Below are 12,942 nucleotides of genomic sequence, written 5' to 3' on the forward strand. Positions count from 1 at the left end.
CATTTCTTATGCTTCTTGTACCTCCTTTCAGTCCCTAATCCACAGGGCCCTGTGCATTCTAGGGTTAAAGGAAGTGATTATTTGCTCTTAGCAAAAAGGCCTCATTATTATTTATTATGTTAATAGCACGCTCCTCTGTTCCTTGATGTTTTCCATCTGTTCAGAGTGGAAGTTTCTGACCTGCGTGCTGGGAATGCAGCTGGCAACGTGGTGATCTAGAGCTGCCTACGGGGTGTTGATTTAGTAGGGTCTCCAGCCAGGGTTAGGTGACTCCTGGCAGAGCCTGAATGAGCCACTCATCATGGAATAGCCAGGAAGATCCTTGGGGGAGCCTAGAAACCCAAGCTCCAGCGCTGGTTCCACCCGCCTCCTTCACTATTTAGCTGCATGGCCCCAGACAAATCATTTAGTCGCTCTCTGATCTTTCCTCATTTGTAAAGTGTGGAAAATGGAGGGACCAGAAACTCATTTTCACTTACAAGCCTGAGTTACTGTCCTATGACAAAATATATCACCATGTTCCCATCTAGAGGGGAAGCAGGATTGGGCTCTTTCCAGCCCCCAAATCAAGACACACATATCATTTCACGAGTTAAGTGTTTTGTAGCAATAGTCTTATGTGTCATACATAGCTTCAAACTCTGTAGTGAGTTTTCATCATCTTCATTCTTTCCATAACAGTGTGGCAGAGACAACTATGGTCATGTTCTGAGAAAAATTTCAGGGGGCAATTTCTTTTTGTGACTTTATGGGGTGTATTTACACAGACCACGAGGGCTGTGGGGGAGGACGTTGGCCTAGAGGTCAAGCCATGCTTAGGATGCCCATGTTCCAGATCAGGGAGCTTGGGTTCAGTGCCCACCTCTGGCTCCCATCTCTAGCTTCCTGCTAATATAGACCCTGCCACGCACGTGAGAGACCTGCCTTTAGTTCCTGGTCCCCAGTGTCAACCTTCTGGTGGGATGGGAATACATTCTGTCTGTCTGTCTGTCTGTCTCTCTATCCCTCCCTGTGTGTGTGTGTATGTGTTTGTGTGTGTGTGTTGCTCTCTGTCTCTCAAATGAATAAATAAATGTTTTAATGATGGCTATGATATGACTAGACAATATAATCTTTTAAAAATATTTATCTGTTTGGGCCGGTGCTGCGGCTCAATAGGCTAATCCTCCGCCTAGCAGCGCTGGCACACCGGATTCTGTCCCGGTTGCCCCTCTTCCAGGCCAGCTCTCTGCTATGGCCAGGGAGTGCAGTGGAGGATGGCCCAAGTCCTTGGGCCCTGCACCCCATGGGAGACCAGGAGAAGCACCTGGCTCCTGGCTTCGGATCGGCGCGATGCGCCAGCCGCAGCGCACCAGCCGCAGCGGCCATTGGAGAGTGAACCAACGGCAAAAGGAAGACCTTTCTCTCTGTCTCTCTCTCTCACTGTCCACTCTGCCTGTCAAAAAAAAAAAAAATTATCTATTTGAAAGGCAGAGATAGAGATAGAGACAAGGAGAGAGATAGAAATAGGGAGTGAGAAAGGGAGAGAGAGAGAGAGAGAGAGAGAGAGAGAGATTGAGAGAGAATCTTCTCTATCTATTGGTTCACTTCCCAAATGACTGCAACAGCCAGGTCTGGGCCAGCTGATGCCAGGAGCCAGGAACTCTATCCTAGTCACCTACATGGGTGGCAGGGGCCCAAGTGCTTGGCCTTCTCAGGTGCATTAGCAGGAAGCTGGGTCAGAAACAGGGTATCCAGGACTTGAACCAGCACTCCCGTATGGGATGCCAGCACCACAAGTGGCAGAATAACCCGCCGTGCCACAACACTGACCCCTAGTTGATGTGATCCTATGAGCCCATCATCCTAGCTGCTGTCCATCATTGACGGAAACATTGTTATTAGCCACATGACCACATATGGGGATGCCAGTATCCATTCTCCCCCTCTTCCTGGTCAGTTGCATTAGAAATGGCAATCAGTGCATTTAAAAACCACCTTTCCCCATGCATCAGCCACAGTGCCGGGTGCTTTGTTTGCCTCGTCTGATTTACTGTCCTCCACAGCCTGAAAGGAAGTGATGCTGCCTCTGTTTTTGCAGATGAAGATGAAGACACGGAGGCTCCACAAAATGAAACTGTCTGCCCAAAGTCACCCAGTTAATGGCGGAGTGGAGGTACAAAGCCACATTTGTTCAACTCCAAAGACAAGGCCCTGGAACCACATTCTGATGTCTCCCTCACCCCGGAAAGACAGAGCAGTCTCCTGTCCCTGCTCGAGTGGCCACTAACCAAGAAGGTATTTGAGCTCAACAATTACAATGCCTTACTTCCCACTATTTTTATAAACTCCAGTTTCCAAAAACTTACCTGGTTTGATGGGCTGATGAGAGCCAGGTTCCAGATCTGCACATGTCCCCTGCAGCCAGGAGTCAGAGTCCCATCTCTGAGTCGCATTGCTCACACCCTGCCCATGACCCCAGATGGCTCAGACATCTCCTGGAGTGGGGGCAGGCCCTTGGACACCCAGTCTCCACGGCCTCAGTGGCTCCTGCTCTTGGCCGGCCGTGGACAGGGTTGTCAGCGTCCTCCCAGTCCAGTTCTAGAGGTCACAGATTGCAGAGGGCTATTCCACGGGATCAGGGACACATTGTTCTTTGTGTCCTGTCTGTGGCTATCATGGTTCGAATGCATTTGTTATGATTCAAAATGACAATCTTTCAGAAAACAACTGGTCATTGGAACTGAATATTCTATCACTGCCGACATTTGGAAAGTTGAATTTTATTTTGTCAGCCACCCAATGTGCATCTTTCCAGTAATGTGGCATTTCCAAGTAGTCCAACATAAACCACACATTCCCCCCAAGATGACCATACCCCTTTCTTCTGGAACGTCCACAGGGAACACCCTGAGATGTAACCTGCAGGGGAAAGAGTGACAGGTGGCCCCTGGCCCTCTTACTTTCATTGTCCCCAGTTATGGGAGGCTAAGCACTTTGCCAGGCTTTGCCCTGGGTTGTCACCAATCCACGCCATTTCTGTCTTGCACAGCCTCCCTTACCATTGGCCACATTTTACCATTCCTTTCCTCTCACCCCTTCACTCTCTCCTCTAGTCAGGAAGACTCTGGAATGCACCCATCTCACTGTACTATAATTCGATGCCTCAGGCTTAGCCTTAGCTCTAGCACATTTTAGTAGGCATCAAGTGACAACCACCTGTCCATTTCCTCATAAACACTGTGATCAATATTCCCACCCTCGTCTGCACCACTTGACGATCAGACATGAAAGAGTGATTTAAATTCATTCATGACAAAGCTGTGAAGATATAGGCAGATTCTGTCAGACACAGAGGCACACGCAGCTCTCACAAACACGGTCAGGCACTGTAATATCGTCAGAGTACCTGGCCAGCGCTTGTCACCGCACCTCGTAGACAATGCTCAAGGCAGTTCTGATACAATCTTCAGAACTCCTAATAACAGCCAGTGCAATAGTTGGAGCCGCATGACTACAAAGACCTGCCTCTTCGTTAGCTACAGCAATCTCAAGAAAACCGTGCCGTGCGTGTAAACAGCAGCACTTTGCGTTTCTCATCCCTGTCAGCAGAAGCAGCAGTTGGTGGACATGAAAGGCCCTTGGAACTCTGCATCTCACTATCCATGCACAATTTCCCTTTTACATAGGTAGCAAAGGACAGTGGCAGAAGTCAGGAGGGGCTCCGCACCCAGTTCCTCCTCGGAATAGCCGTGGGATCTCCATTAGGTCATTTGTACTCTATGAACCTCGGGTTTTTTCTCCATCTGCAAAATTGAAATTAGAACAGCATCTGCCCTACGTTGAGGTTCATATGAGGTAAAAGGATGTGAAGCCCTTTGCAGGCCAGGAAGCAACAGTCAAACGTTAGCCGCTATCTTTTCACACGCGTAAACTCCCAGTTCACAGCTCTAGGAAGGAGCAGATAGCATCTCCCCTACTAGAGATGCAGACATGCACCTGAGTAAGCACTTGGGGGCCTGAGGTCTTGAGTAGGAAAAACAAAGTCAAGTTCAGTTTCTCCTCCTCCATACACAGGGAATGTCTCAGGATGTCTCTTCACCAGCAAGCCATTAGTGAACTCAGCTGCAGCAGATACCAGCTGGGTGCCACTGTCTATCTGTAGGTAGCATCATATCCCACAGGTTGCAGGCTCCGTCCCCCGGACTTCCCCACTTTAGACCCAGTCACAAGCCCTGACCTCTGTCACTTCTGGTTGACCGGCTGCAAATTGGCGTTCCCTCCTCAGATTCAATTAATCTGCTAGAGTGGCCCACAGAAGTCGGGCAAGCAATATAGTCACATTTACTAGCTTATTATAAAGGATATTTGAAAGGCAACAAATAAACAGGCAGATAAAAAGATACCTAGAGCAAGGCCTGGGAGGATCCGGAGCGCAGGAGCGTCTTCCCTGTGGATTTGGGGTGCACCGCCTCTCGGCAGGTGAACTGGTTCTTGTTCACCTTCCTGTAAGCCTGTGTGTGCTCAGCTGTCCAGAAGCTCTCCTGCCCCTGTCCTTTTGGGTTTTTATGAAGGCATGACTGAAGTATGGACAACCATGCAGCAATACGATTGGACAAAAAGAATGCAGTTGATGATAATAGATGGAGTAAGCAATCCCAGCAAGGCCTGTCTGTTCAGATTCTTCTTGGTCCCTCTGCACAACATTCCTACCTCCAGGGTATGGGGCAGGACCCTTTAGGATATGAGGGTCTTAGGATCTACTATCAGGCCGGCGCCGAGGCTCAACAGGCTAATCCTCCGCCTAGCCGCGCTGGCACACTGGGTTCTAGTCCCGGTCGGGGCGCCGGATTCTGTCCCGGTTGCCCCTCTTCCAGGCCAGCTCTCTGCTATGGCCAGGGAGTGCAGTGGAGGATGGCCCAAGTGCTTGGGCCCTGCACCCCATGAGAGACCAGGATAAGCACCTGGCTCCTGCCTTTGGATCAGCGCGGTACGCTGGCTGAAGCCATGGCAGCCATTGGAGGGTGAACCAACTGCAAAAAGGAAGACCTTTCTCTCTGTCTGTCTGTCTGTCTCTCTCTCTCTCTCTCACTGTCCACTCTGCCTGTCAAAAATAAAAAAAAATAAAAATAAAAATAAAAGGATCTACTATCAAAGTGGGGTAGAGAATTCTTTTACGTCTAGCTCCAAGAAAGGAAGGGAAAGAAATATTAGAATCTGTTTTTAGTTTCTAGGACCCACATTAGGGAAGAGAGATTCCAGTTTCCCTGACCTGCCTCGGGGAGAAAAGGAAACAGGTGAAAGACGGGCAGGGAGAAGTCAGACAGAGGGTAACTCTGCTTTCTGAAGCCTGAAGTGCTCAGCATTTTTCTAGTCACTTAGGAAATAATGAGGACTCCGGAAGTTTATGAGCCATGGCTGATGGAATAATTATGTTAGAATTAATATGTTAGAATTAGTGTATAATACTGCTTGTTTATATTTCTATAACCCCAGGGTCCCACTTGATGCCCTTTTCCCTCTGCGCTAAGGTACAATATGTGACTTCCTTCTCTGGCCACAGGTACATCATCTGCACACTGCAGGCATTGTATGGAGTCCTTGACCTGAAGTCTGGAGCAGACCAGTTGTCAAGAGCCACATGCTGGGCAGAGGGAGACCGAGGACAGCCAGCCCAGCCTCCATGAGCTGTGAGTCCCACCTCTTCATCCAGCAGCCCAGCTCCTCCTAGTATGTTTTCCAAGTACCTAGGGAGCACTGGCTACACAGCTCTAGGTTGAGTAAGTACTGAGGAGAGCAAAAAGGGGTCAGCAGCACTGCCCTGAGAGGTGCTTCAGCTTATAGAGGCAAGAACTCACAGACACAGGCAAGCAACAGTCAAGCACAAGACAGCACGTGGTCAGGTGCCAAGGGAGTGCCAAGGCCTGAGGGAGTTCCTCAGATGTCCTGTGTAGGCCACTGGTGTCTCCATCCTTTACCCCATGCCCCCCACCGTCACCCCCACGACTGCTGACTGTTCTAAGAGCTCACCTGTGCCTTTCTCTTCCCAGCCTGTGTGCCCCTGTCTCCCTCTGCCTGGAACGCCCTATCTTGATTTGTCAGGCTCTTATTCACCCCACAATCCCCTACCCAGCTGCCAACTTGTGCAGGAACTCCTTCCTCATCTTCTTTTTTGAAACCAGTTGGTCCCCCTCAATGTTTCAAGCAGTTCATCAGCCCTCTTTGAACATCATTTGTTCTGTGCATCAAGCAGTGTATTAGCTTTTCTTTGCTACAACAAAATACCCAAGGCATCCAAACTTTATAAAGAAAAGAGGTTTATTTTGTCTCACCATTCTGGAGACTCACAGTTCAAGATCAAGGTCCCCATGGGTTTGAATTTGGATGATGGCCTTCCCACTGGCAGGGTCCCCAGGGGGCACAGAGCAGCACATGGCAAGAGACTGGGAGCACAGGTTTGCGGATCTTTATCCTTATAAAGCCAAACCTGGAGTCTCCACTCATGACCTAATCAGATCTCCTCACTTCCTATGTGCCCACCTCTAGTCAACATCATTGAATTGAGTTTTCACCCTTAGTACAATTAACATAAGACTCTGGGAACTAAACTCCTGAGGTCAGGGGGATAAATATTCAAATCTTAGCAAGCCAGTAGATGATTTCTTGGGTCTATCAGAAAAGACCTAACACAATGGCATCTCTCCCTGTCTTGTGGGTGATGTTATTTTTTAATGATCCCATCCGTCTCCCATGCTGGCCTACCAGCTCCACAAGATCAGATGTCCGACTTTTCCACTGCTGCCTTCTCCAGGCACAGACCAGACCTGCTCTTCAGTGAGCATCCACTGAGTTGGGCAGATGACAGCACTGGGGACCTGACCACTGCCCCAAAGGCCCAGAGTGCGGGGGGCTCCAATCGAAAAGGAAACAAAGTTGCTAAGCCTTCGCTCAACAAGGCCGCTAAGCCTTTGCTCGAGTTTGCAGCACTTCCGCATCCCAGTGACTCAGCGTTTCCAACAATCCAAGATGGCCCCCGGGGGAGGTACCTAGCTTGACAGGAGACTTCCGTATTCGTGAACAGTATGTGTCCTCGGCTGTGATAGGCCCTTGAGGGCGTGCCCGGCACGTGTCCTGCCTTACCTTTCTGCTGGTTGGCTTAGTTCCCTTGTGCCCTGGACAGCCCCCTTTCTGTGTCTATAAAAGCTTTTCCCCTCCCAATAAAGTCGAGAACCCGGCTGCGCCCTGGGTGTTGACTGATCTCCCGGCTCTGTGGTTCCTTTGCCACCAACATTCATCATCCCGCTCAGCCCCTGAGCTCCCCAGGCTGGCCCTGAGGAGCTCTACCGGACCTGCTGCCCCGTGATGAGCAGCACCACAAGAAGATGTCCAGGCAGGTGGTACTATGTCCTGGTTTGAGGGATGGCCTAGGCCCTCATGGAAAGAGGAGGAATCAGCAGAACTCCTTGGGAGGAAGAGAAACCCATCAAAATCCTATGAACTAAATTGAGAGAAACTATATAGAAAAGGAACACAGTGAATGAAATTCCTGATAGCAACAGCTTAAGTTAGGGAGTACTCTTCCTCTTTTGGAGGATGAAAGGAAAACAGAGCCACAGTTCCATTCCCAGTGTCTGTCGGGTGTGCCTTTCCCCACCTGAGCCACAGGCCAGAGCTGGGCTCTGCAGACAGCAGGGTGTTTCCTGGACTTGAGGTAGGCTGAGTAGCAACCTTCATGCCCCTTCCTGCCCTCTTTGGTTAGGGGGAGGAGGGAAAGGAGGCGTCATGAGTTTGGAGACCCCCATCCTCTTCACAGGAAGGACCCTGATCACTGGGCGGGGCTGCTACTCTTCCCAGGTCTCCAACTAAGAGAGCCCAAACAGAGAACAGGCAGAGAGCAGGGCTTTTCTATAACCCTGCAGCCCTTACCTGATTTGCAAGCACAAAGGGACAGTTAATAGAGACCTACTTTATGCAAATGCCTCTCTTTGTATACTATATTTAGAGAAAGGAACTGATTTGGCATTTAGAGATAAATTTTATGTAAGAGTTTGCTGCTGCTGCTGCTGTTGTACTGTTAATCATCCAAACAATAAGAGCAAACTGGAAATACTCAAATGTCAGTACACCCCCAAATGGCTTAAAAATACATCCTAGGCCCCCTTTAGTTGTCACATTTTTTAATTCTGGAAAAATACTTGGCATAATCCAATGTTTAAAATGGTTTCCAAGCCTCCCTCTCCAATCTCCTCCATTAGGGTTTTACAAGGGCATTTGACCGCAGCACCTTGGGCCAAACTAACTCCGCTGTGGCCATGGGCAAGTCGCTTACCTCCGGGTCTCACTCCCTGAATGCAGGCCCTCTAAGTGTCTCTCTTGCTGTGGAGCGCTTGCTAGTGCCGTGAGTCCAGGACCAGTGATCCATCCCGCTAGGAAACAGTGCAGTCCCTAAACTTAGAGGTGTACAGGAAACACCACTACTGACTAAATTGTTCCCGAACTGCTGCTCACACAGACGTTCCAGACTTTCAAGCCTAAGTAATGACTCCAAGGAATTTAGTGTTTTCTCCTTGAACTAAATGAATGCTGGAGCTGTAAGGGCCCTGGACAGGCCTTAATTGGCCCACTAGGAAGAAGGAAATTGAACTTCCACCCTATTCCTGATGTCCCTTCCAGTGGCCTCCAGGACCACTATGCCTAGATGGCCTCCTAAGCCCCTATAACATGTCATCACCATCCCTGCGGTGGCAGGCAGTGGCCCACCGCCCTCCCTCAGTCCCCTCATTCTCCACCTGTTGAGAAGCTACTGTGGAGGAGGCTCCACCCAGGTGGAAGGGCAGCCACGCTCCGACATAAAGCTTCCCAAAGAATTCAAATCAGATGTCCCATAGGAGGGAAAAAAAAATCCAAGTTTCCAAAGAAATGAATTTTAAATAGTAGAACCTGGGTCCTCCCAGATGAACTGAGGGAAATATATTTTATGGCACAGGAGCTTTCCAATCCGAAAGTTTTGAGTTTGGGTGTGGTTCTAGTTTTTTTCTTTATTCAATTGTGTGCTCTTGGGAAATCCATCTCTTTTTCTTTTTTTTTTTTAAGATTGATTTATTGGGGCTGGCGTTATAATGTAGTGGGTAAAGCCACTGTCTGCAGTCACTGTCTACAGTGGCAGCATCCCATATGGGAGCCAGTTCAAGTCCTGGCTGTTCCACTTCCGACCCAGCTCTCTGCTATGGCCTGGGAGAGCAGCAGACGGCCCAAGTCCTTGGGTCCCTGCACCTGTGTGGGAGATCCAGAAGAAGCTCCTGGCTCCTGGCTTCAGATCAGCACAGTTCTGGCCGTTGCCGCCATCTGGGGAGTGAATCAGCGGATGGAAGACCTCTCTCTCTATCTCTACCTTTCTCTATAACTCTGTCTTTCAAATAAATAAAAATAAATCTTTAAAGAGAGAGAGACAGAGACCTAGACAGAGATATCATCTGTCTGCTGGTTCACTCCTCAAATGGCCACAACAGCAGAGGGTTTGCCAGGCTGAAGCCAGGAGCCCAGAACTCCATTTGAGTCACCCACATGGGTAGCAGGGGCCCAAGCACTTAGGCCAGCTTCCCCTGCCTTCCCAGGTCCATTAGCAGGGAACTGGGTTGGAAGAGGAACAGCAAGGTCTCCAACCAGTGCTCATGTGGGGTACCAGTTTGGCAGGTAAAGGCTTAACCCTTTGTGCCACAATGCAGGCCCCTAGGGGGAAATCCATTTCTCTGACTACAAATGGCCATTTATAGTCAAGATAACAAGAAAGCACTTGCAAACTTTAAAGTTCAGCACAGATTTCACCATCCATATCCCCATCCCCAGCATCTGCCTCCTCCTCCAGGGTGTCTGTATACATCGCACCCATTTCATCCCCATCTCCAATCCAACTTGGACAAACTCTGCTTCAAGGAAGAGAGAGGTTTCCAAAGAAACAGGCTGCAGCACTTTCCCTTCCAGCCCTCCCCCGCTTCACCCCCTCCCCGCCACAAACTCACCACAGGGATTCCAAATGTGGTTTGATATGTGTGGATTTTTCTCCCAAAAAAACACTCCAAGTTTCCAAAAGCCACAGGCTGGACTTTGCTGCAGATCTTCGGACACGATGACAATAAATTGCCAGGACAGAAGCAAGGAGGGAGCTTTTCTGTGTCATGGACAAAAACCAGGAGACATTGGGATCTGCCTCTTAGAAATTAGAGATTCCCCATCTGCTGGCTTACTCCCTAAATGCCCACAACAGCTGGGGCTGGGCAGGGCCAGGCTGAAGCCAGGAGCCTGGAATTTAGTTTGTGTCTCCCAGGTGGGTGCCAGGGACCCAATTACTTGAGCCTCCCAGGGTGTGCATTAGCAGGAAGCTGGAATCAGGAGCAGAGTCGGGACACAAACCCAGGCACTCCAATATTGGATGCGGGCATCCCTAGCAGCACGTTAACTACCTTGCCAAATGCCCGCCCCATCCCTCTTTTTGAAATATTTAACTTCCTATATCTGAGAGGCAAAGCAACAGAGAAACACACACATATAAGTATCTTCCATCTGCTGATTCACTCCCTGAACGCCCACAACAGCCAGAGTTGGGCCAGGCTGAAGCTGGGAGCCTAGAACTCCATCCACGTTTTCCACATGGATGACAGGGGCCCACGAACCTCAGCCATCTGCTGGTCTGCAGGGTGCATTAACAGGAAGCTGGATCAGAAGCAGAACTGGCACTGTGGTACGGAATGCAGACCTCCTAAAGGCAGCTTAACCATTGCACTGCCGTGCTCCCCCACCTCTTGAACCTACACAGAAATGTGTCCCTCTGACAAACGACATAGCATCGCTGAATATCCCAGGAGACTGGGAAGTGTAAGGACAGACATGGTCCTGTTTTAAATGCAAAAAGCACACGGCAAGGGGCTACTCCCACACACTGAAGACCAGTCAGAAGACAGCCATCCACTCCCCAGAGTGGACCTGCTTGTTTCTTTAAGTGTAGACAAAGATTAGTCAGTTATATAGCCACAACTTCCTGTGAATTATTCAAGATACCTAGTTAGCACTTGGCTCATAGGTAACATTTTGTTCCTAAATTAGTTTGGGAATTTTTCTAAAGATGCTAACATGGAAAGCAGATAAAGCCAATTCATGGGCTACTAGAAGAGAGACCAATACGTTTCTCTGGCCCCAGTCTGATGAGCCTGTGTGATAAAGTTGCACACTGATCCAGTTCTTTTAATCTAGCTCTTGGATGGTTGAGAATGAAATAATGGTAAAATATGAGCTAAAACAAATTTATGAGCCAAAATATAAAAGGCAACTTGGTAACTGGTTTAAAAACAAGCCTCTATTTAAGTTCAATTATGAAAATTAAGTGAACAGGCCGGCAATGCGGCTCACTCAGCTAATCCTCCGCCTGCAGCGCTGGCATCCTGGTCTAGTCCCGGTCGGGGCGCCGGATTCTGTCCCGGTTGCTCCTCTTCCAGGCCAGCTCTCTGCTGTGGCCCAGGAAGGCAGTGGAGGATGGCCCAGATGCTTGGGCCCTGCACCCACATGGGAGACCAGGGGGAGGCACCTGGCTCCTGGCTTCTGATCGGCGCAGTGTGCCGGCTGCAGCGGGCATTTGGGGTTGTGAACCAATGGAAGGAAGACCTTTCTCTCTGTCTTCTCTCACTGTCTAACTCTGCCTGTCAAAAAAATTAAGTGAATAAAAGCATAAATTAAAAATGTAAATTTCAGAAAAGTAGAGTAAATGTTAAATGCAAGGAAATCCTTTTTAAGCTGTCCACTGATCCCGATTTTTACTGTCAGACCTGGGTAGCCATGTGGGTTATAATTCTGAGGTGGGAATGTTATGTATTGGGAAAACAAAAGTCAGAGACAGAACAAGAAAACTCTCAGGTTTGTGTTTGACACAGAAGTAGGGCTGAAGAGCTCGTTTTTGGTGAAAATGACAAAGGAGCATAGAGAAACACTTTCTTTTTCTGCTTCCCCACAAAAGGGAAGAAAATGCCAGTTATAGGAGAACAAAGCAATTAACTGAACCCCCAGCACAGATAACATTTCCCACTTTGATCAGCCTAGGTATCCAAACCAAGTTGCTCCAAGGCATGACCCTTTTAAGTGATTTTGAAATGTAAGCTGAGGCCAGAGGCCCTGTGCAACATGCAAAGGACTGAGAAAGCTGGGAAGAAAGACTCCACTGGACTGGCCATCTAAAAATATTTGCCTCTTCCAACCTCTGCTTTCTCTGCTCTGTCCTTTTGGGCTAGCAGAGGACGACAGTAGGGACTGTGCCTCGTACCTGTTGGTAGATTGCTACTGAGTTAGGTCTTCTACCAATCACTGTAGCTCAATGCCTAGTTTGCCTCTGCACCTCCCAAGGCCTGACTTCCATTCCAAGTGGTGAGAGGCAAAGCTCTTCTAGGCAAATGAAGGCAGAGAAATGCATCTGCACCATTGTAGTCAAATGTCTGAAAACCTGGGGCAAGAAATGAGACTGGAGTAAAGCTAATAACACAACATGGACCATACAGTACAAGGATTCTTGTTGGTAGAATTTTCACGAGCAGTAAAAGGGAGAACGCAGCTCCAGTTGAACTATTATATTCTTTTTTAATCAGGATTTTTCAAATCACGTGAAGTACCTAAAGAAAGGAACAGTGTACACATGACCCAGTGGTATCCTAAAAAGGTAAAAAATCACATTAGGAAACATGAGAGTACCTCGAAAGATTCATAGAAAATGAAATTAAAAGGTAAGCTTACTTTGGTGCAAAAAAATAATTAGTAATCTATGTACAATTCTTTCATAATATTCATTTTCCATCACCTTTTTGAAGATCCCTTATATGTGTAGGAGTCAGAATTTTTTGCACCAAAATAAACTTAGCTTTTAATTCTGTTCTTTTGTGAGCTTTTTGAAGTGCTCTCATACAACAGACCAGTGTAATAGAAAAT

The 12,942-nt window shown here is 48.4% G+C and overlaps 1 long non-coding RNA gene across 1 annotated transcript in view; it reads left to right on the forward strand.

Moving 5' to 3' along the window:
* The window catches only part of LOC133769564 (uncharacterized), a 98,256-nt gene that overhangs the window by 77,959 nt on the left and 7,355 nt on the right, over positions 1-12,942 (forward strand). The window contains exons 5-6 of the long non-coding RNA XR_009867210.1: positions 2,081-2,277; positions 5,543-5,669. This is a non-coding gene — a long non-coding RNA (uncharacterized LOC133769564). The remainder of the gene's footprint in view (positions 1-2,080; positions 2,278-5,542; positions 5,670-12,942) is intronic.

Source organism: Lepus europaeus, chromosome 11, assembly GCF_033115175.1.
Source record: "Lepus europaeus isolate LE1 chromosome 11, mLepTim1.pri, whole genome shotgun sequence".
Taxonomy (NCBI): domain Eukaryota; kingdom Metazoa; phylum Chordata; class Mammalia; order Lagomorpha; family Leporidae; genus Lepus; species Lepus europaeus.